The sequence below is a fragment of the Staurois parvus genome, unplaced genomic scaffold (assembly GCF_062004578.1).
Source record: "Staurois parvus isolate SC_StPar_1 unplaced genomic scaffold, SC_StPar_1.0 ptg000059l, whole genome shotgun sequence".
NCBI lineage: Eukaryota > Metazoa > Chordata > Amphibia > Anura > Ranidae > Staurois > Staurois parvus.
In genome coordinates this window covers 5,132,879-5,155,260 of record NW_028317855.1, presented here as the reverse complement: position 1 = coordinate 5,155,260, position 22,382 = coordinate 5,132,879, and positions in this window count along the sequence as shown.

The following is a 22,382-nucleotide window of genomic DNA, read 5'->3' as shown; positions in this document are numbered from 1 at the left end:
CACCTACTTGCTGCTATTGGGTTAGAGGCTTAGTCCCCACAAGGAACGAGACTGCGATCTATCCTACTGCCCTGTTTCCTTTCTGCATTATTGCTTCTCGGCCTTTTGGCCATGATCAAGTTTAGTATCGACCTAGGCCCTTAGCGGTGTCCCTGCTGTCCAACTGCATCTTTGATAAGTTCTTCGATTTATCCAAACCTTTTGGTCCTTGTGGGGTACCCTCTGCTCGGCCTGGTAGGATCGTCATTTAAATTTGGCTTCACCTACTTGCTGCTATTGGGTTAGAGGCTTAGTCCCCACAAGAAACGAGACTGCGATCTATCCTACTGCCCTGTTTCCTTTCTGCATTATTGCTTCTCGGCCTTTTGGCCATGATCAAGTTTAGTATCGAGCTAGGCCCTTAGGGGTGTCCCTGCTGTCCAGCTGCGTCTTTGAGAAGTTCTTAAATCTGTGCAAGCCTTTTGGTCCTTGTGGGGTACCTTCTGCTCGGCCTGGTAGGATCGTCAATTTAATTTGGCTTCACCTACTTGCTGCTATTGGGTTAGAGGCTTAGTCCCCACAAGAAACGAGACTGCGCTCTACCCCACTGCCCTGTTTCCTTTCTGCATTATTGCTTCTCGACCTTTTTGCCATGATCAAGTTTAGTATCGACCTAGGCCCTTAGGGGTGTCCCTGCTGTCCAGCTGCGTCTTTGAGAAGTTCTTAAATCTGTCCAAGCCTTTTGGTCCTTGTCGGGTACCCTCTGCTCGGCCTGGTAGGATCGTCAATTTAATTTGGCTTCACCTACTTGCTGCTATTGGGTTAGAGGCTTAGTCCCCACAAGAAACGAGACTACGATCTATCCTACTGCCCTGTTTCCCTTCTGCATTATTGCTTCTCGGCCTTTTGGCCATGATCAAGTTCAGTATCGACCTAGGCCCTTAGGGGTGTCCCTGCTGTCCAGCTGCGTCGTTGAGAAGTTCTTCGATCTATCCAAGCCTTTTGGTCCTTGTGGGGTACCCTCTGCTCGGCCTGGTAGGATCGTCAATTAAATTTGGCTTCACCTACTTGCTGCTATTGGGTTAGAGGCTTAGTCCCCACAAGGAACGAGATTGCGATCTATCCCACTTCCCTCTTTCCTTTCTGCATTATTGCTTCTCTGCCTTTTGGCCATGATCAAGTTTAGTATCGACCTAGGCCCTTAGGGGTGTCCCTGCTGGTCAGCTGCGTCGTTGAGAAGTTCTTCGATCTATCCAAGCCTATTGGTCCTTGTGGGGTACCCTCTGCTCGGCCTGGTAGGATCATCAATTAAATTTGGCTTCACCTACATGCTGCTATTGAGTTAGAGGCTTGGTCCCCACAAGGAACGAGACTACAATCTATCCTACTGCCCTGTTTCCTTTCTGCATTATTGCTTCTTGGCCTTTTTGCCATGATCAAGTTTGGTATCGACCTAGATCCTTAGGAGTGTCCCTGCTTTCCAGCTGCGTCGTTGTGAAGTTCTTAAATCTGTCCAAGCCTTTTTGTCCTTGTGGGGTACCCTCTGCTCGGCCTGGTAGGATCTTCAATTAAATTTGGCTTCACCTTCTTGCTGCTATTGGGTTAGAGGCTTAGTCCCCACAAGGAACGAGACTGCCATCTATCCCAATTTTTTGTTTTATTTCTGCATTATTGCTTCTCGACCTTTTGGCCATGATCAAGTTTAGTATCGACCTAGGCCCTTAGCGGTGTCCCTGCTGTCCAACTGCATCTTTGATAAGTTCTTCGATTTATCCAAACCTTTTGGTCCTTGTGGGGTACCCTCTGCTCGGCCTGGTAGGATCGTCAATTAAATTTGGCTTCACCTACATGCTGCTTTTGAGTTAGAGGCTTGGTCCCCACAAGGAACGAGACTGCGATCTATCCTACTGCCCTGTTTCCTTTCTGCATTATTGCTTCTCGGCCTTTTGGCCATGATCAAGTTTAGTATCGACCTAGGCCCTTAGGGGTTTCCCTGCTGTCCAGCTGCGTCTTTGAGAAGTTCTTAAATCTGTGCAAGCCTTTTGGTCCTTGTGGGGTACCCTCTGCTCGGCCTGGTAGGATCTTCAATTAAATTTGGCTTCACCTTCCTGCTGCTATTGGGTTAGAGGCTTAGTCCCCACAAGGAACGAGACTGCCATCTATCCCAATTTTTTGTTTTATTTCTGCATTATTGCTTCTCGGCCTTTTGGCCATGATCAAGTTTAGTATCGACCTAGGCCCTTAGCGGTGTCCCTGCTGTCCAACTGCATCTTTGATAAGTTCTTCGATTTATCCAAACCTTTTGGTCCTTGTGGGGTACCCTCTGCTCGGCCTGGTAGGATCGTCATTTAAATTTGGCTTCACCTACTTGCTGCTATTGGGTTAGAGGCTTAGTCCCCACAAGAAACGAGACTGCGATCTATCCTACTGCCCTGTTTCCTTTCTGCATTATTGCTTCTCGGCCTTTTGTCCATGATCAAGTTTAGTATCGACCTAGGCCCTTAGGGGTGTCCGTGCTGTCCAGCTGCATTGTTGAGAATTTCTTCGATCTATCCAAGCCTTTTGGTCCTTGTGGGGTACCCTCTGCTCGGCCTTGTAGGATCGTCAATTAAATTTGGCTTCACCTACTTGCTGCTATTGGGTTAGGGGCTTAGTCCCCACAAGGAACGAGACTGCTATCTATCCCACTTCCCTCTTTCCTTTCTGCATTATTGCTTCTCTGCCTTTTGGCCATGATCAAGTTTAGTATCGACCTAGGCCCTTAGGGGTGTCCCTGCTGGTCTGCTGCGTCGTTGAGATGTTCTTCGATCTATCCAAGCCTATTGGTCCTTGTGGGGTACCCTGTGCTCGGCCTGGTAGGATCATCAATTAAATTTGGCTTCACCTACATGCTGCTATTGAGTTAGAGGCTTGGTCCCCACAAGGAACGAGACTACAATCTATCCTACTGCCCTGTTTCCTTTCTGCATTATTGCTTCTTGGCCTTTTTGCCATGATCAAGTTTGGTATCGACCTAGGCCCTTAGGAGTGTCCCTGCTTTCCAGCTGCGTCGTTGTGAAGTTCTTAAATCTGTCCAAGCCTTTTTGTCCTTGTGGGGTACCCTCTGCTCGGCCTGGTAGGATTTTCAATTAAATTTGGCTTCACCTTCTTGCTGCTATTGGGTTAGATGCTTAGTCCCCACAAGGAACGAGACTGCCATCTCTCCCAATTTTTTGTTTTATTTCTGCATTATTGCTTCTCGGCCTTTTGGCCATGATCAAGTTTAGTATCGACCTAGGCCCTTAGCGGTGTCCCTGCTGTCCAACTGCATCTTTGATAAGTTCTTCGATTTATCCAAACCTTTTGGTCCTTGTGGGGTACCCTCTGCTCGGCCTGGTAGGATTGTCATTTAAATTTGGCTTCACCTACTTGCTGCTATTGGGTTAGAGGCTTAGTCCCCACAAGAAACGAGACTGCGATCTATCCTACTGCCCTGTTTCCTTTCTGCATTATTGCTTCTCGGCCTTTTGGCCATGATCAAGTTTAGTATCGACCTAGGCCCTTAGGAGTGTCCGTGCTGTCCAGCTGCGTCGTTGAGAATTTCTTCGATCTATCCAAGCCTTTTGGTCCTTGTGGGGTACCCTCTGCTCGGCCTGGTAGGATCGTCAATTAAATTTGGCTTCACCTACTTGCTGCTATTGGGTTAGAGGCTTAGTCCCCACAAGGAACGAGACTGCGATCTATCCCACTTCCCTCTTTCCTTTCTGCATTATTGCTTCTCTGCCTTTTGGCCATGATCAAGTTTAGTATCGACCTAGGCCCTTAGGGGTGTCCCTGCTGGTCAGCTGCGTCGTTGAGAAGTTCTTCGATCTATCCAAGCCTTTTGGTCCTTGTGGGGTGCCATCTGCTCGGCCTGGTAGGATCGTCAATTAAATTTGGCTTCACTTACATGCTACTATTCGTTTGAGGCTTAGTCCCCACAAGGAACGAGACTGCGATCTATCCTACTGCCCTGTTTCCTTTCTGCATTATTGCTTCTCGGCCTTTTGGCCATGATCAAGTTTAGTATTGACCTAGGCCCTTAGGGGTGTCCCTGCTGTCCTGTTGCGTCGTTGAGTAGTTCTTAAATCTGTGCAAGCCTTTTGGTCCTTTTTGGGTACCCTCTGCTCGGTCTGGTAGGATCGTCATTTAAATTTGGCTTCACCTACTTCTTGCTATTGGGATAGAGGCTTAGTCCCCACAAGAAACGAGACTGCGATCTGCCCCACTGCCCTTTTTCCTTTCTGCATTATTGCTTCTCGGCCTTTTTGCCATGATCAAGTTTAGTATCGACCTAGGCCCTTAGGGGTGTCCCTGCTCTTCAGCTGCGTCGTTGAGAAGTTCTTCGATCTATCCAAGCCTTTTGGTCCTTGTGGGGTACCCTCTGCTCGGCCTGGTAGGATCGTCAATTTAATTTAGCTTCACCTACTTGCTGCTATTGGGTTAGAGGCTTAGTCCCCACAAGGAACGAGACGGCCATCTATCCCAATTTTTTGTTTTATTTCTGCATTATTGCTTCTCGGCCTTTTGGCCATGATCAAGTTTAGTATCGACCTAGGCCCTTAGCGGTGTCCCTGCTGTCCAACTGCATCCTTGATAAGTTCTTCGATTTATCCAAACCTTTTGGTCCTTGTGGGGTACCCTCTGCTCGGCCTGGTAGGATCGTCATTTAAATTTGGCTTCACCTACATGCTGCTTTTGAGTTAGAGGCTTGGTCCCCACAAGGAACGAGACTACAATCTATCCTACTGCCCTGTTTCCTTTCTGCATTATTGCTTCTTGGCCTTTTTGCCATGATCAAGTTTGGTATCGACCTAGGCCCTTAGGAGTGTCCCTGCTTTCCAGCTGCGTCGTTGTGAAGTTCTTAAATCTGTCCAAGCCTTTTTGTCCTTGTGGGGTACCCTCTGCTCGGTCTGGTAGGATCTTCAATTAAATTTGGCTTCACCTTCTTGCTGCTATTGGGTTAGAGGCTTAGTCCCCACAAGGAACGAGACTGCCATCTATCCCAATTTTTTGTTTTATTTCTGCATTATTGCTTCTCGGCCTTTTGGCCATGATCAAGTTTAGTATCGACCTAGGCCCTTAGCGGTGTCCCTGCTGTCCAACTGCATCTTTGATAAGTTCTTCGATTTATCCAAACCTTTTGGTCCTTGTGGGGTACCCTATGCTCGGCCTGGTAGGATCGTCAATTAAATTTGGCTTCACCTACATGCTGCTTTTGAGTTAGAGGCTTGGTCCCCACAAGGAACGAGACTGCGATCTATCCTACTGCCCTGTTTCCTTTCTGCATTATTGCTTCTCGGCCTTTTGGCCATGATCAAGTTTAGTATTGACCTAGGCCCTTAGGGGTGTCCCTGCTGTCCTGTTGCGTCGTTGAGTAGTTCTTAAATCTGTGCAAGCCTTTTGGTCCTTTTTGGGTACCCTCTGCTCGGTCTGGTCGGATCGCCATTTAAATTTGGCTTCACCTACTTCTTGCTATTGGGATAGAGGCTTAGTCCCCACAAGAAACGAGACTGCGATCTGCCCCACTGCCCTTTTTCCTTTCTGCATTATTGCTTCTCGGCCTTTTTGCCATGATCAAGTTTAGTATCGACCTAGGCCCTTAGGGGTGTCCCTGCTCTTCAGCTGCGTCGTTGAGAAGTTCTTCGATCTATCCAAGCCTTTTGGTCCTTGTGGGGTACCCTCTGCTCGGCCTGGTAGGATCGTCAATTTAATTTAGCTTCACCTACTTGCTGCTATTGGGTTAGAGGCTTAGTCCCCACAAGGAACGAGACTGCGATCTATCCTACTGCCCTGTTTCCTTTCTGCATTATTGCTTCTCGGCCTTTTGGCCATGATCAAGTTTAGTATCGACCTAGGCCCTTAGGGGTTTCCCTGCTGTCCAGCTGCGTCTTTGAGAAGTTCTTAAATCTGTGCAAGCCTTTTGGTCCTTTTGGGGTACCTTCTGCTCGGCCTGGTAGGATCGTCAATTAAATTTGGCTTCACCTACTTGCTGCTATTGGGTTAGAGGCTTAGTCCCCACAAGGATCGAGACTGCCATCTATCCCAATTTTTTGTTTTATTTCTGCATTATTGCTTCTCGGCCTTTTGGCCATGATCAAGTTTAGTATCGACCTAGGCCCTTAGCGGTGTCCCTGCTGTCCAACTGCATCTTTGATAAGTTCTTCGATTTATCCAAACCTTTTGGTCCTTGTGGGGTACCCTCTGCTCGGCCTGGTAGGATCGTCATTTAAATTTGGCTTCACCTACTTGCTGCTATTGGGTTAGAGGCTTAGTCCCCACAAGAAACGAGACTGCGATCTATCCTACTGCCCTGTTTCCTTTCTGCATTATTGCTTCTCGGCCTTTTGGCCATGATCAAGTTTAGTATCGAGCTAGGCCCTTAGGGGTGTCCCTGCTGTCCAGCTGCGTCTTTGAGAAGTTCTTAAATCTGTGCAAGCCTTTTGGTCCTTGTGGGGTACCTTCTGCTCGGCCTGGTAGGATCGTCAATTTAATTTGGCTTCACCTACTTGCTGCTATTGGGTTAGAGGCTTAGTCCCCACAAGAAACGAGACTGCGCTCTACCCCACTGCCCTGTTTCCTTTCTGCATTATTGCTTCTCGACCTTTTTGCCATGATCAAGTTTAGTATCGACCTAGGCCCTTAGGGGTGTCCCTGCTGTCCAGCTGCGTCTTTGAGAAGTTCTTAAATCTGTCCAAGCCTTTTGGTCCTTGTCGGGTACCCTCTGCTCGGCCTGGTAGGATCGTCAATTTAATTTGGCTTCACCTACTTGCTGCTATTGGGTTAGAGGCTTAGTCCCCACAAGAAACGAGACTACGATCTATCCTACTGCCCTGTTTCCCTTCTGCATTATTGCTTCTCGGCCTTTTGGCCATGATCAAGTTCAGTATCGACCTAGGCCCTTAGGGGTGTCCCTGCTGTCCAGCTGCGTCGTTGAGAAGTTCTTCGATCTATCCAAGCCTTTTGGTCCTTGTGGGGTACCCTCTGCTCGGCCTGGTAGGATCGTCAATTAAATTTGGCTTCACCTACTTGCTGCTATTGGGTTAGAGGCTTAGTCCCCACAAGGAACGAGATTGCGATCTATCCCACTTCCCTCTTTCCTTTCTGCATTATTGCTTCTCTGCCTTTTGGCCATGATCAAGTTTAGTATCGACCTAGGCCCTTAGGGGTGTCCCTGCTGGTCAGCTGCGTCGTTGAGAAGTTCTTCGATCTATCCAAGCCTATTGGTCCTTGTGGGGTACCCTCTGCTCGGCCTGGTAGGATCATCAATTAAATTTGGCTTCACCTACATGCTGCTATTGAGTTAGAGGCTTGGTCCCCACAAGGAACGAGACTACAATCTATCCTACTGCCCTGTTTCCTTTCTGCATTATTGCTTCTTGGCCTTTTTGCCATGATCAAGTTTGGTATCGACCTAGATCCTTAGGAGTGTCCCTGCTTTCCAGCTGCGTCGTTGTGAAGTTCTTAAATCTGTCCAAGCCTTTTTGTCCTTGTGGGGTACCCTCTGCTCGGCCTGGTAGGATCTTCAATTAAATTTGGCTTCACCTTCTTGCTGCTATTGGGTTAGAGGCTTAGTCCCCACAAGGAACGAGACTGCCATCTATCCCAATTTTTTGTTTTATTTCTGCATTATTGCTTCTCGACCTTTTGGCCATGATCAAGTTTAGTATCGACCTAGGCCCTTAGCGGTGTCCCTGCTGTCCAACTGCATCTTTGATAAGTTCTTCGATTTATCCAAACCTTTTGGTCCTTGTGGGGTACCCTCTGCTCGGCCTGGTAGGATCGTCAATTAAATTTGGCTTCACCTACATGCTGCTTTTGAGTTAGAGGCTTGGTCCCCACAAGGAACGAGACTGCGATCTATCCTACTGCCCTGTTTCCTTTCTGCATTATTGCTTCTCGGCCTTTTGGCCATGATCAAGTTTAGTATCGACCTAGGCCCTTAGGGGTTTCCCTGCTGTCCAGCTGCGTCTTTGAGAAGTTCTTAAATCTGTGCAAGCCTTTTGGTCCTTTTGGGGTACCTTCTGCTCGGCCTGGTAGGATCGTCAATTAAATTTGGCTTCACCTACTTGCTGCTATTGGGTTAGAGGCTTAGTCCCCACAAGGAACGAGACTGCCATCTATCCCAATTTTTTGTTTTATTTCTGCATTATTGCTTCTCGGCCTTTTGGCCATGATCAAGTTTAGTATCGACCTAGGCCCTTAGCGGTGTCCCTGCTGTCCAACTGCATCTTTGATAAGTTCTTCGATTTATCCAAACCTTTTGGTCCTTGTGGGGTACCCTCTGCTCGGCCTGGTAGGATCGTCATTTAAATTTGGCTTCACCTACTTGCTGCTATTGGGTTAGAGGCTTAGTCCCCACAAGAAACGAGACTGCGATCTATCCTACTGCCCTGTTTCCTTTCTGCATTATTGCTTCTCGGCCTTTTGGCCATGATCAAGTTTAGTATCGAGCTAGGCCCTTAGGGGTGTCCCTGCTGTCCAGCTGCGTCTTTGAGAAGTTCTTAAATCTGTGCAAGCCTTTTGGTCCTTGTGGGGTACCTTCTGCTCGGCCTGGTAGGATCGTCAATTTAATTTGGCTTCACCTACTTGCTGCTATTGGGTTAGAGGCTTAGTCCCCACAAGAAACGAGACTGCGCTCTACCCCACTGCCCTGTTTCCTTTCTGCATTATTGCTTCTCGACCTTTTTGCCATGATCAAGTTTAGTATCGACCTAGGCCCTTAGGGGTGTCCCTGCTGTCCAGCTGCGTCTTTGAGAAGTTCTTAAATCTGTCCAAGCCTTTTGGTCCTTGTCGGGTACCCTCTGCTCGGCCTGGTAGGATCGTCAATTTAATTTGGCTTCACCTACTTGCTGCTATTGGGTTAGAGGCTTAGTCCCCACAAGAAACGAGACTACGATCTATCCTACTGCCCTGTTTCCCTTCTGCATTATTGCTTCTCGGCCTTTTGGCCATGATCAAGTTCAGTATCGACCTAGGCCCTTAGGGGTGTCCCTGCTGTCCAGCTGCGTCGTTGAGAAGTTCTTCGATCTATCCAAGCCTTTTGGTCCTTGTGGGGTACCCTCTGCTCGGCCTGGTAGGATCGTCAATTAAATTTGGCTTCACCTACTTGCTGCTATTGGGTTAGAGGCTTAGTCCCCACAAGGAACGAGATTGCGATCTATCCCACTTCCCTCTTTCCTTTCTGCATTATTGCTTCTCTGCCTTTTGGCCATGATCAAGTTTAGTATCGACCTAGGCCCTTAGGGGTGTCCCTGCTGGTCAGCTGCGTCGTTGAGAAGTTCTTCGATCTATCCAAGCCTATTGGTCCTTGTGGGGTACCCTCTGCTCGGCCTGGTAGGATCATCAATTAAATTTGGCTTCACCTACCTGCTGCTATTGAGTTAGAGGCTTGGTCCCCACAAGGAACGAGACTACAATCTATCCTACTGCCCTGTTTCCTTTCTGCATTATTGCTTCTTGGCCTTTTTGCCATGATCAAGTTTGGTATCGACCTAGATCCTTAGGAGTGTCCCTGCTTTCCAGCTGCGTCGTTGTGAAGTTCTTAAATCTGTCCAAGCCTTTTTGTCCTTGTGGGGTACCCTCTGCTCGGCCTGGTAGGATCTTCAATTAAATTTGGCTTCACCTTCTTGCTGCTATTGGGTTAGAGGCTTAGTCCCCACAAGGAACGAGACTGCCATCTATCCCAATTTTTTGTTTTATTTCTGCATTATTGCTTCTCGACCTTTTGGCCATGATCAAGTTTAGTATCGACCTAGGCCCTTAGCGGTGTCCCTGCTGTCCAACTGCATCTTTGATAAGTTCTTCGATTTATCCAAACCTTTTGGTCCTTGTGGGGTACCCTCTGCTCGGCCTGGTAGGATCGTCAATTAAATTTGGCTTCACCTACATGCTGCTTTTGAGTTAGAGGCTTGGTCCCCACAAGGAACGAGACTGCGATCTATCCTACTGCCCTGTTTCCTTTCTGCATTATTGCTTCTCGGCCTTTTGGCCATGATCAAGTTTAGTATCGACCTAGGCCCTTAGGGGTTTCCCTGCTGTCCAGCTGCGTCTTTGAGAAGTTCTTAAATCTGTGCAAGCCTTTTGGTCCTTGTGGGGTACCCTCTGCTCGGCCTGGTAGGATCTTCAATTAAATTTGGCTTCACCTTCCTGCTGCTATTGGGTTAGAGGCTTAGTCCCCACAAGGAACGAGACTGCCATCTATCCCAATTTTTTGTTTTATTTCTGCATTATTGCTTCTCGGCCTTTTGGCCATGATCAAGTTTAGTATCGACCTAGGCCCTTAGCGGTGTCCCTGCTGTCCAACTGCATCTTTGATAAGTTCTTCGATTTATCCAAACCTTTTGGTCCTTGTGGGGTACCCTCTGCTCGGCCTGGTAGGATCGTCAATTAAATTTGGCTTCACCTACATGCTGCTTTTGAGTTAGAGGCTTGGTCCCCACAAGGAACGAGACTGCGATCTATCCTACTGCCCTGTTTCCTTTCTGCATTATTGCTTCTCGGCCTTTTGGCCATGATCAAGTTTAGTATCGACCTAGGCCCTTAGGGGTTTCCCTGCTGTCCAGCTGCGTCTTTGAGAAGTTCTTAAATCTGTGCAAGCCTTTTGGTCCTTGTGGTGTACCTTCTGCTCGGCCTGGTAGGATCGTCAATTAAATTTGGCTTCACCTACTTGCTGCTATTGGGTTAGAGGCTTAGTCCCCACAAGGAACGAGACTGCCATCTATCCCAATTTTTTGTTTTATTTCTGCATTATTGCTTCTCGGCCTTTTGGCCATGATCAAGTTTAGTATCGACCTAGGCCCTTAGCGGTGTCCCTGCTGTCCAACTGCATCTTTGATAAGTTCTTCGATTTATCCAAACCTTTTGGTCCTTGTGGGGTACCCTCTGCTCGGCCTGGTAGGATCGTCATTTAAATTTGGCTTCACCTACTTGCTGCTATTGGGTTAGAGGCTTAGTCCCCACAAGAAACGAGACTGCGATCTATCCTACTGCCCTGTTTCCTTTCTGCATTATTGCTTCTCGGCCTTTTGTCCATGATCAAGTTTAGTATCGACCTAGGCCCTTAGGGGTGTCCGTGCTGTCCAGCTGCGTTGTTGAGAATTTCTTCGATCTATCCAAGCCTTTTGGTCCTGGTGGGGTACCCTCTGCTCGGCCTTGTAGGATCGTCAATTAAATTTGGCTTCACCTACTTGCTGCTATTGGGTTAGGGGCTTTGTCCCCACAAGGAACGAGACTGCTATCTATCCCACTTCCCTCTTTCCTTTCTGCATTATTGCTTCTCTGCCTTTTGGCCATGATCAAGTTTAGTATCGACCTAGGCCCTTAGGGGTGTCCCTGCTGGTCTGCTGCGTCGTTGAGATGTTCTTCGATCTATCCAAGCCTATTGGTCCTTGTGGGGTACCCTGTGCTCGGCCTGGTAGGATCATCAATTAAATTTGGCTTCACCTACATGCTGCTATTGAGTTAGAGGCTTGGTCCCCACAAGGAACGAGACTACAATCTATCCTACTGCCCTGTTTCCTTTCTGCATTATTGCTTCTTGGCCTTTTTGACATGATCAAGTTTGGTATCGACCTAGGCCCTTAGGAGTGTCCCTGCTTTCCAGCTGCGTCGTTGTGAAGTTCTTAAATCTGTCCAAGCCTTTTTGTCCTTGTGGGGTACCCTCTGCTCGGCCTGGTAGGATCTTCAATTAAATTTGGCTTCACCTTCTTGCTGCTATTGGGTTAGATGCTTAGTCCCCACAAGGAACGAGACTGCCATCTCTCCCAATTTTTTGTTTTATTTCTGCATTATTGCTTCTTGGCCTTTTGGCCATGATCAAGTTTAGTATCGACCTAGGCCCTTAGCGGTGTCCCTGCTGTCCAACTGCATCTTTGATAAGTTCTTCGATTTATCCAAACCTTTTGGTCCTTGTGGGGTACCCTCTGCTCGGCCTGGTAGGATTGTCATTTAAATTTGGCTTCACCTACTTGCTGCTATTGGGTTAGAGGCTTAGTCCCCACAAGAAACGAGACTGCGATCTATCCTACTGCCCTGTTTCCTTTCTGCATTATTGCTTCTCGGCCTTTTGGCCATGATCAAGTTTAGTATCGACCTAGGCCCTTAGGAGTGTCCGTGCTGTCCAGCTGCGTCGTTGAGAATTTCTTCGATCTATCCAAGCCTTTTGGTCCTTGTGGGGTACCCTCTGCTCGGCCTGGTAGGATCGTCAATTAAATTTGGCTTCACCTACTTGCTGCTATTGGGTTAGAGGCTTAGTCCCCACAAGGAACGAGACTGCGATCTATCCCACTTCCCTCTTTCCTTTCTGCATTATTGCTTCTCTGCCTTTTGGCCATGATCAAGTTTAGTATCGACCTAGGCCCTTAGGGGTGTCCCTGCTGGTCAGCTGCGTCGTTGAGAAGTTCTTCGATCTATCCAAGCCTTTTGGTCCTTGTGGGGTACCATCTGCTCGGCCTGGTAGGATCGTCAATTAAATTTGGCTTCACTTACATGCTACTATTCGTTTGAGGCTTAGTCCCCACAAGGAACGAGACTGCGATCTATCCTACTGCCCTGTTTCCTTTCTGCATTATTGCTTCTCGGCCTTTTGGCCATGATCAAGTTTAGTATTGACCTAGGCCCTTAGGGGTGTCCCTGCTGTCCTGTTGCGTCGTTGAGTAGTTCTTAAATCTGTGCAAGCCTTTTGGTCCTTTTTGGGTACCCTCTGCTCGGTCTGGTAGGATCGTCATTTAAATTTGGCTTCACCTACTTCTTGCTATTGGGATAGAGGCTTAGTCCCCACAAGAAACGAGACTGCGATCTGCCCCACTGACCTTTTTCCTTTCTGCATTATTGCTTCTCGGCCTTTTTGCCATGATCAAGTTTAGTATCGACCTAGGCCCTTAGGGGTGTCCCTGCTCTTCAGCTGCGTCGTTGAGAAGTTCTTCGATCTATCCAAGCCTTTTGGTCCTTGTGGGGTACCCTCTGCTCGGCCTGGTAGGATCGTCAATTTAATTTAGCTTCACCTACTTGCTGCTATTGGGTTAGAGGCTTAGTCCCCACAAGGAACGAGACGGCCATCTATCCCAATTTTTTGTTTTATTTCTGCATTATTGCTTCTCGGCCTTTTGGCCATGATCAAGTTTAGTATCGACCTAGGCCCTTAGCGGTGTCCCTGCTGTCCAACTGCATCCTTGATAAGTTCTTCGATTTATCCAAACCTTTTGGTCCTTGTGGGGTACCCTCTGCTCGGCCTGGTAGGATCGTCATTTAAATTTGGCTTCACCTACATGCTGCTTTTGAGTTAGAGGCTTGGTCCCCACAAGGAACGAGACTACAATCTATCCTACTGCCCTGTTTCCTTTCTGCATTATTGCTTCTTGGCCTTTTTGCCATGATCAAGTTTGGTATCGACCTAGGCCCTTAGGAGTGTCCCTGCTTTCCAGCTGCGTCGTTGTGAAGTTCTTAAATCTGTCCAAGCCTTTTTGTCCTTGTGGGGTACCCTCTGCTCGGTCTGGTAGGATCTTCAATTAAATTTGGCTTCACCTTCTTGCTGCTATTGGGTTAGAGGCTTAGTCCCCACAAGGAACGAGACTGCCATCTATCCCAATTTTTTGTTTTATTTCTGCATTATTGCTTCTCGGCCTTTTGGCCATGATCAAGTTTAGTATCGACCTAGGCCCTTAGCGGTGTCCCTGCTGTCCATCTGCATCTTTGATAAGTTCTTCGATTTATCCAAACCTTTTGGTCCTTGTGGGGTACCCTATGCTCGGCCTGGTAGGATCGTCAATTAAATTTGGCTTCACCTACATGCTGCTTTTGAGTTAGAGGCTTGGTCCCCACAAGGAACGAGACTGCGATCTATCCTACTGCCCTGTTTCCTTTCTGCATTATTGCTTCTCGGCCTTTTGGCCATGATCAAGTTTAGTATCGACCTAGGCCCTTAGGGGTTTCCCTGCTGTCCAGCTGCGTCTTTGAGAAGTTCTTAAATCTGTGCAAGCCTTTTGGTCCTTGTGGGGTACCTTCTGCTCGGCCTAGTAGGATCGTCAATTAAATTTGGCTTCACCTACTTGCTGCTATTGGGTTAGAGGCTTAGTCCCCACAAGGAACGAGACTGCCATCTATCCCAATTTTTTGTTTTATTTCTGCATTATTGCTTCTCGGCCTTTTGGCCATGATCAAGTTTAGTATCGACCTAGGCCCTTAGCGGTGTCCCTGCTGTCCAACTGCATCTTTGATAAGTTCTTCGATTTATCCAAACCTTTTGGTCCTTGTGGGGTACCCTCTGCTCGGCCTGGTAGGATCGTCATTTAAATTTGGCTTCACCTACTTGCTGCTATTGGGTTAGAGGCTTAGTCCCCACAAGAAACGAGACTGCGATCTATCCTACTGCCCTGTTTCCTTTCTGCATTATTGCTTCTCGGCCTTTTGGCCATGATCAAGTTTAGTATCGACCTAGGCCCTTAGGGGTGTCCGTGCTGTCCAGCTGCGTCGTTGAGAATTTCTTCGAGCTATCCAAGCCTTTTGGTCCTTGTGGGGTACCCTCTGCTCGGCCTGGTAGGATCGTCAATTAAATTTGGCTTCACCTACTTGCTGCTATTGGGTTAGAGGCTTAGTCCCCACAAGGAACGAGACTGCGATCTATCCCACTTCCCTCTTTCCTTTCTGCATTATTGCTTCTCGGCCTTTTGGCCATGATCAAGTTTAGTATCGACCTAGGCCCTTAGGGGTGTCCCTGCTGGTCAGCTGCGTCGTTGAGAAGTTCTTCGATCTATCCAAGCCTTTTGGTCCTTGTGGGGTACCATCTGCTCGGCCTGGTAGGATCATCAATTAAATTTGGCTTCACCTACATGCTACTATTCGTTTGAGGCTTAGTCCCCACAAGGAACGAGACTGCGATCTATCCTACTGCCCTGTTTCCTTTCTGCATTATTGCTTCTCGGCCTTTTGGCCATGATCAAGTTTAGTATTGACCTAGGCACTTAGGGGTGTCCCTGCTGTCCTTTTGCGTCGTTGAGTAGTTCTTAAATCTGTGCAAGCCTTTTGGTCCTTTTTGGGTACCCTCTGCTCGGTCTGGTCGGATCGCCATTTAAATTTGGCTTCACCTACTTCTTGCTATTGGGATAGAGGCTTAGTCCCCACAAGAAACGAGACTGCGATCTGCCCCACTGCCCTTTTTCCTTTCTGCATTATTGCTTCTCGGCCTTTTTGCCATGATCAAGTTTAGTATCGACCTAGGCCCTTAGGGGTGTCCCTGCTCTTCAGCAGCGTCGTTGAGAAGTTCTTCGATCTATCCAAGCCTTTTGGTCCTTGTGGGGTACCCTCTGCTCGGCCTGGTAGGATCGTCAATTTAATTTAGCTTCACCTACTTGCTGCTATTGGGTTAGAGGCTTAGTCCCCACAAGGAACGAGACTGCCATCTATCCCAATTTTTTGTTTTATTTCTGCATTATTGCTTCTCGGCCTTTTGGCCATGATCAAGTTTAGTATCGACCTAGGCCCTTAGCGGTGTCCCTGCTGTCCAACTGCATCTTTGATAAGTTCTTCGATTTATCCAAACCTTTTGGTCCTTGTGGGGTACCCTCTGCTCGGCCTGGTAGGATCGTCATTTAAATTTGGCTTCACCTACTTGCTGCTATTGGGTTAGAGGCTTAGTCCCCACAAGAAACGAGACTGCGATCTATCCTACTGCCCTGTTTCCTTTCTGCATTATTGCTTCTCTGCCTTTTGGCCATGATCAAGTTTAGTATCGACCTAGGCCCTTAGGGGTGTCCCTGCTGGTCAGCTGCGTCGTTGAGAAGTTCTTCGATCTATCCAAGCCTTTTGGTCCTTGTGGGGTACCATCTGCTCGGCCTGATAGGATCGTCTATTAAATTTGGCTTCACCTACATGCTACTATTCGTTTGAGGCTTAGTCCCCACAAGGAACGAGACTGCGATCTATCCTACTGCCCTGTTTCCTTTCTGCATTATTGCTTCTCGGCCTTTTGGCCATGATCAAGTTTAGTATTGACCTAGGCCCTTAGGGGTGTCCCTGCTGTCCTGTTGCGTCGTTGAGAAGTTCTTAAATCTGTGCAAGCCTTTTGGTCCTTGTTGGGTACCCTCTGCTTGGTCTGGTAGGATCGTCATTTAAATTTGGCTTCACCTACTTCTTGCTATTGGGATAGAGGCTTAGTCCCCACAAGAAACGAGACTGCGATCTGCCCCACTGCTCTTTTTCCTTTCTGCATTATTGCTTCTCGGTCTTTTTGCCATGATCAAGTTTAGTATCGACCTAGGCCCTTAGGGGTGTCCCTGCTCTTCAGCTGCGTCGTTGAGAAGTACTTCGATCTATCCAAGCCTTTTGGTCCTTGTGGGGTACCCTCTGCTCGGCCTGATAGGATCGTCAATTTAATTTGGCTTCACCTACTTGCTGCTATTGGGTTAGAGGCTTAGTACCCACAAAAAACGAGATTGCGATCTTTCCTACTGCCCTCTTTCCTTTCTACATTAATGCTTCTCGGCCTTTTGGCCATGATAAAGTTTAGTATCTACTTAGGCCCTTAAGGGTCTCCCTGCTTGTCAGCTGCGTCGTTGAGAAGTTCTTCGATCTATCCAAGCCTTCTTGTTCTTGTGGGGTACCCTTTGCTCGGCCTGGTAGGATCGTCATTTAAATTTGGCTTCACCTACTTCTTGCTATTGGGATAGAGGCTTAGTCCCCACAAGAAACGAGACTGCGATCTACCCCACTCCCCTTTTTCATTTCTGCATTATTGCTTCTCGGCCTTTTGGCCATGATCAAGTTTAGTATCGACCTAGGCCCTTAGGGGTGTCCCTGCTGTCCAGCTGCGTCGTTGAGAAGTTCTTCGATCTATCCAAGCGTTTTGGTCCTTGTTGGGTACCCTCTGCTCGGCCTTGTAGGATCGTCAATTTAATTTGGCTTCTCCTACTTGCTGCTATTGGGTTAGAGGCTTAGTCCCCACAAGGAACAAGACTGCGATCTATCCCACTCTTTTCTTTTATTTCTGCATTATTGCTTCTCGGCCTTTTTGCCATGATCAAGTTTAGTATCGACCTAGGCCCTTAGGGGTTTCCCTGCTGTCCAACTGCATCTTTGAGAAGTTCTTCGATCTATCCAAACCTTTTGGTTCTTGTGGGTTACCCTCTGCTCGGCCTGGTAGGATCGTCAATATAATTTTGGCTTCACCAACTTGCTGCTATTGGGTTAGAGGCTTAGTCCCCACAAAGAACGAGATTGCAATCCATCCTACTGCCCTGTTTCATTTCTGCATTATTGCTTCTCGGCCTTTTGGCCTTGATCAAGTGTAGTATCGACCTAGGCCCTTAGGGGTGTCCCTGCTGTCCTGCTGCGTCGTTGAGAATTTCTTAAATCTGTGCAAGCCTTTTTGTCCTTGTGGGGTACCTTCTGCTCGGCCTGGTAAGATCGTCAATTAAATTTGGCTTCACCTACTTGCTGCTATTGGGTTAGAGGCTTAGTCCCCACAAGGAACGAGACTGCGATCTATCCTACTGCCCTCTTTCCTTTCTGCATTATTGCTTCTCTTCCTTTTGGCCATGATCAAGTTTAGTATCGACCTAGGCCCTTAGGGGTGTCCCTGCTATTTAGCTGCGTTGAGACGTTCTTCGATCTATCCAAGCCTTTTGGTCCTTGTGGGGTACCCTCTGCTCGGCCTGGTAGGATTGTCAATTAAATTTTGGCTTTACCTACTTGCTGCTATTGGGTTAGAACCTTAGTTCTCACAAGGAACGAGACTGCAATCTATCCTACTGCTCTCTTTCCTTTCTGCATTATTGCTTCTCGGCCTTTTGGCCATGATCAAGTTTAGTATCGACCTAGGCCCTTAGGGGTTTCCCTGCTCTTCAGCTGAGTTGTTGAGAAGTTCTTCGAACTATTCAAGCCTTTTGGTCCTTGTGGGGTACCCTCTGCTCGGCCTAGCAGGATTGTCAATTAAATTTTGGCTTTACCTTCTTGCTGCTATTGGGTTAGAGGCTTAATCGCCACAAGGAACGAGACTGCGATCTATCCTACTGCTCGCTTTCCTTTCTTCATTATTGCTTCTCGGCCTTTTGGCCATGATCAAGTTTAGTATCGACCTAGGCCCTTAGCGGTGTCCCTGCTGTCCAACTGCATCTTTGATAAGTTCTTCGATTTATCCAAACCTTTTGGTCCTTGTGGGGTACCCTCTGCTCGGCCTGTTAGAATCGTCAATTAAATTTTGGCTTCTCCTACTTGCTGCTATTGGGTTAGAGGCTTAGTTCCCACAAAGAACGAGACTGCAATCTATCCTACTGCCCTGTTTCCTTTCTGCATTATTGCTTCTCGGCCTTTTGGCCATGATCAAGTTTAGTATCGACCTAGGCCCTTAGGGGTGTACCTGCTGTCCTGCTGCGTCTTTGAGAAGTTCTTAAATCTGTGCAAGCCTTTTGGTCCTTGTGGGGTACCTTCTGCTCGGCCTGGTAGGATCGTCAATTTAATTTGGCTTCACCAACTTGCTGCTATTGGGTTAGAGGCTTAGTCCCCACAAGAAATGAGACTGCGCTCTACCCCACTGCCCTGTTTCCTTTCTGCATTATTGCTTCTCGACCTTTTTGCCATGATCAAGTTTAGTATCGACCTAGGCCCTTAGGGGTGTCCCTGCTGTCCAGCTGCGTCTTTGAGAAGTTCTTAAATCTGTCCAAGCCTTTTGGTCCTTGTGGGTATCCTCTGCTCGGCCTGGTATGATCGTCAATTTAATTTGGCTTCACCTACTTGCTGCTATTGGGTTAGAGGCTTAGTCCCCTCAAGAAACGAGACTACGATCTATCCTACTGCCCTGTTTCCTTTCTGCATTATTGCTTCTCGTTATTTTGGCCATGATCAAGTTCAGTATCGACCTAGGCCCTTAGGGGTGTCCGTGCTGTCCAGCTGCGTCGTTGAGAAGTTCTTCGATCTATCCAAGCCTTTTGGTCCTTGTGGGGTACCCTCTGCTCGGCTCTGTAGGATCGTCATTTAAATTTGGCTTCACCTACTTGCTGCTATTGGGTTAGAGGCTTAGTCCCCACAAGGAACGAGACTGCGATCTATCCTACTGCCCTGTTTCCTTTCTGCATTATTGCTTCTTGGCCTTTTTGCCATGGTCAAGTTTTGTATCGACCTAGGCCCTTAGCAGTGTCCCTGCTTTCCAGCTGCGACGTTGTGAAGTTCTTAAATCTGTCCAAGCCTTTTTGTCCTTGTGGGGTACCCTCTGCTCGGCCTGGTAGGATCGTCAATTAAATTTGGCTTCACCTACTTGCTCCTATTGGGTTAGAGGTTTAGTCCCCACAAGGAACAAGACTGCCATCTATCCCAATTTTTTGTTTTATTTCTGCAATATTGCTTCTCGGCCTTTTGGCCATGATCAAGTTTGGTATCGACCTAGGCCCTTAGGGGTGTCCCTGCTTTCCAGCTGCGTCGTTGTGAAGTTCTTAAATCTGTCCAAGCCTTTTTGTCCTTGTTGGGTACCCTCTGCTCGGCCTGGTAGGATCGTCTATTAAATTTGGCTTCACCTACTTGCTTCTATTGGGTTAGAGGCTTAGTCCCCACAAGGAACGAGACTGCCATCTATCCCAATTTTTTATTTTAATTCTGCATTATTGCTTCTCGGCCTTTTTGCCATGATCAAGTTTAGTATCGACCTAGGCCCTTAGGGGTGTCCCTGCTGTCCAGCTGCGTCTTTGAGAAGTTCTTAAATCTGTCCAAGCCTTTTGGTCCTTGTGGGTACCCTCTGCTCGGCCTGGTATGATCGTCAATTTAATTTGGCTTCACCTACTTGCTGCTATTGGGTTAGAGGCTTAGTCCCCACAAGAAATGAGACTACGATCTATCCTACTGCCCTGTTTCCTTTCTGCATTATTGCTTCTCGGCCTTTTGGCCATGATCAAGTTCAGTATCGACCTAGGCCCTTAGGGGTGTCCCTGTTGTCCATCTGCGTCGTTGAGAAGTTCTTCGATCTATCCAAGCCTTTTGGTCCTTGTGGGGTACCCTCTGCTCGGCCTGGTAGGATCGTCAATTAAATTTGGCTTCACCTACTTGCTGCTATTGGGTTAGAGGCTTAGTCCCCACAAGGAACGAGATTGCGATCTATCCCACTTCCCTCTTTCCTTTCTGCATTATTGCTTCTTGGCCTTTTTGCCATGATCAAGTTTGGTATCGACCTAGGCCCTTAGGAGTGTCCCTGCTTTCCAGCTGCGTCGTTGTGAAGTTCTTAAATCTGTCCAAGACTTTTTGTCCTTGTGGGGTACCCTCTGCTCGGCCTGGTAGGATCCTCAATTAAATTTGGCTTCACCTACATGCTGCTATTGGGTTAGAGGCTTGGTCCCCACAAGGAACGAGACTGCGATCTATCCTAATGCCCCGTTTCCTTTCTGCATTATTGCTTCTCGGCCTTTTTGCCATGATCAAGTTTGGTATCGACCTAGGCCCTTAGGAGTGTCCCTGCTTTCCAGCTGCGTCGTTGTTAAGTTCTTAAATCTGTCCAAGCCTTTTTGTCCTTGTGGGGTACCCCCTGCTCGGCCTGTTAGGATCATCAATTAAATTTTGGCTTCACCTACTTGCTGCTATTGGGTTAGAGGCTTAGTCGCCACAAGGAACGAGACTGGATCTCTCCTACTGCTCTCTTTCCTTTCTGCATTATTGCTTCTCGGCCTTTTGGCCATGATCAAGTTTAGTATCGACCTAGGCCCTTAGGGGTGTCACTGCTTTCCAGCTGCGTCGTTGAGAAGTTCTTCGATCTAACCAAGCCTTTTGGTCCTTGTGGGGTACCCTCTGCTCGGCCTTGTAGGATCGTCATTTAAATTTGGCTTCACCTACTTGCTGCTATTGGGTTAGAGGCTTAGTCCCCACAAGAAACGAGACTGCGATCTATCCCACTTCCCTGTTTCCTTTCTGCATTATTGCTTCTCTGCCTTTTGGCCATGATCAAGTTTAGTATCAACCTAGGCCCTTAGGGGTGTCCCTGCTGGTCAGCTGCGTCGTTGAGAAGTTCTTCGATCTATCCAAGCCTTTTTGTCCTTGTGGGGTACTTTCTGCTCGGCCTGTTAGGATCGTCAATTAAATTTTGGCTTCACCTACATGCTGCTATTGAGTTATAGGCTTGGTCCCCACAAGGAACGAGACTGCGATCTATCCTACTGCCCTGTTTCCTTTGTGCATTATTGCTTCTTGGCCTTTTTGCCATGATCAAGTTTGGTCTCGACCTAGGCCCTTAGGAGTGTTCCTGCTTTCCAGCTGCGTCTTTGTGAAGTTCTTAAATCTATCCAAGCCTTTTTGTCCTTGTGGGGTACCCTCTGCTCGTCTTGGTAGGATCGTCAATTAAATTTGGCTTCACCTACTTGCTGCTATTGGGTTAGAGGCTTAGTCCCCAAAAGGAACGAGACTGCCATCTATCCCAATTTTTTGTTTTATTTCTGCATTATTGCTTCTTGGCCTTTTGGCCATGATCAAGTTTGGTATCGACATAGGCCCTTAGGGGTGACCCTGCTTTCCATCTGCGTCGTTGTGAAGTTCTTAAATCTGTCCAAGCCTTTTTGTCCTTGTTGGGTACCCTCTGCTCGGCCTGCTAGAATCGTCTATTAAATTTGGCTTCACCTACTTGCTTCTATTGGGTTAGAGGCTTAGTCCCCACAAGGAACGAGACTGCCATCTATCCCAATTTTTTCTTTTATTTCTGCATTATTGCTTCTCGGCCTTTTTGCCATGATCAAGTTTAGTATCGACCTAGGCCCTTAGGGGTGTCCCTGCTGTCCAACTGCATCTTTGATAAGTTCTTCGATTTATCCAAACCTTTTGGTCCTTGTGGGGTACCCTCTGCTCGGCCTTGTAGGATCGTCATTTAAATTTGGCTTCACCTACTTGCTGCTATTGGGTTAGAGGCTTAGTCCCCACAAGAAACGAGACTGCGATCTATCCCACTTCCCTGTTTCCTTTCTGCATTATTGCTTCTCTGCCTTTTGGCCATGATCAAGTTTGGTATCGACCTAGGCCCTTAGGAGTGTCCCTGCTTTCCAGCTGCATCTTTGTGAAGTTCTTAAATCTATCCAAGCCTTTTTGTCCTTGTGGGGTACCCTCTGCTCGTCTTGGTAGGATCGTCAATTAAATTTGGCTTCACCTACTTGCTGCTATTGGGTTAGAGGCTTAGTCCCCACAAGGAACGAGACTGCCATCTATCCCAATTTTTTCTTTTATTTCTGCATTATTGCATCTCGACCTTTTGGCCATGATCAAGTTTAGTATCGACCTAGGCCCTTAGCGTTGTCCCTGCTGTCCAACTGCATCTTTGATAAGTTCTTCGATTTATCCAAACGTTTTGGTCCTTGTGGGGTACCCTCTGCTCGGCCTGTTAGGATCGTCAATTAAATTTTGGCTTCACCTACTTGCTGCTATTGGGTTAG